Source organism: Ovis aries, chromosome X (assembly GCF_016772045.2).
Source record: "Ovis aries strain OAR_USU_Benz2616 breed Rambouillet chromosome X, ARS-UI_Ramb_v3.0, whole genome shotgun sequence".
Taxonomy (NCBI): domain Eukaryota; kingdom Metazoa; phylum Chordata; class Mammalia; order Artiodactyla; family Bovidae; genus Ovis; species Ovis aries.
Window position 1 is genome coordinate 40037892 of NC_056080.1, and position 1057 is coordinate 40038948.

The 1057-nt window shown below is 34.3% G+C and overlaps 1 non-coding gene across 1 annotated transcript; it reads left to right on the forward strand.

Moving 5' to 3' along the window:
* Positions 1 to 327: 327 nt before the first annotated feature.
* On the forward strand, positions 328 to 400 carry TRNAE-UUC (transfer RNA glutamic acid (anticodon UUC)). Its single transcript has one exon. It is a non-coding gene; the product is annotated as a tRNA-Glu (tRNA).
* The last annotated feature ends 657 nt before the right edge of the window (positions 401 to 1057 follow it).

Sequence of the window (1057 nt, forward strand, 5' to 3'; positions counted from 1 at the left end):
AAATTAAAAAAAATGTGTGCTTAGCTTTTACAATGATAATTTTATTCTAAAACTGGTTCCTTCTCTTTTATTTTTTCTCTTTACACTTTACGTTTTTCTCTTCTCTCTTCCAATTTACCCTTATTCTTTTATATTATGAAACTGTTGTAAGTTAACAGAAGGTTCCAGTCCTGTGGCTGATATATGAGCTTATTTTGCCACCTTAAAATTTATCAATATAATATAAAAAGTATATTCAGGGAAAATTAGGTTGTTCTTGGCTTCAAAAGTTGGCTATGTAAAGTAGATAATAAAAAAATGATTAAGGCTATACACAGTATAGGGGATTCCCTGGTAGTCCAGTGGTTAGGACTCTGTACTTTCACTGCTGAGGGCACAGATTCAATCCCTGGTCAGGGAACTAAGATCCTGCAAGCCATGCAGTGTGGCCAAAAAAAAAAAAAAAAAAAAAAAAAGCTATACAGAGTATAATAATTACCTAAAATCAAATATGTGTACAAGAAAATGTTTTTTCTGATGATGGATTTGTCCATTACTTAAGGAAATCATTAGTTTGTTAAAATAGTAATTTCAATGTCATATGTATTTTATTTAATATACTAACACTAATTATATCTTAAAATTAAAGTCATTAATTTTATTATCTATTTATATTGCTAGATATTTATATCCAAACACATTCATATAAAAGTACATTATGGAATGATGTCACTGAAAATTAGGGAGTAGGGAGCTCCAGGACTGTGTCCCTCCACAGAAGCAACCAATGAGCTGGCAAGAACAATCATTATCAACTTTTGCACAACTCTAGAATTTGGTCAAAAACACAACAACCAAAGAAAGACCTGGTGAAGACAAAATCTGCTGTATTGAAGAAAGAAAGCACAGTGGCATTTTAAACTGCCCACTTACAATCCCCCCTATCCCAGACTGGCAGCAGCCACAAGGACAGCAGTCCACACCCCTGGCATACATTGCCAGTGCCTCAGGGAGCAATACGGAGTTGATTCTCAAATACTTGTGGTTGTGGGTTTAGACTTGCCTGGCAGCTCCCTAA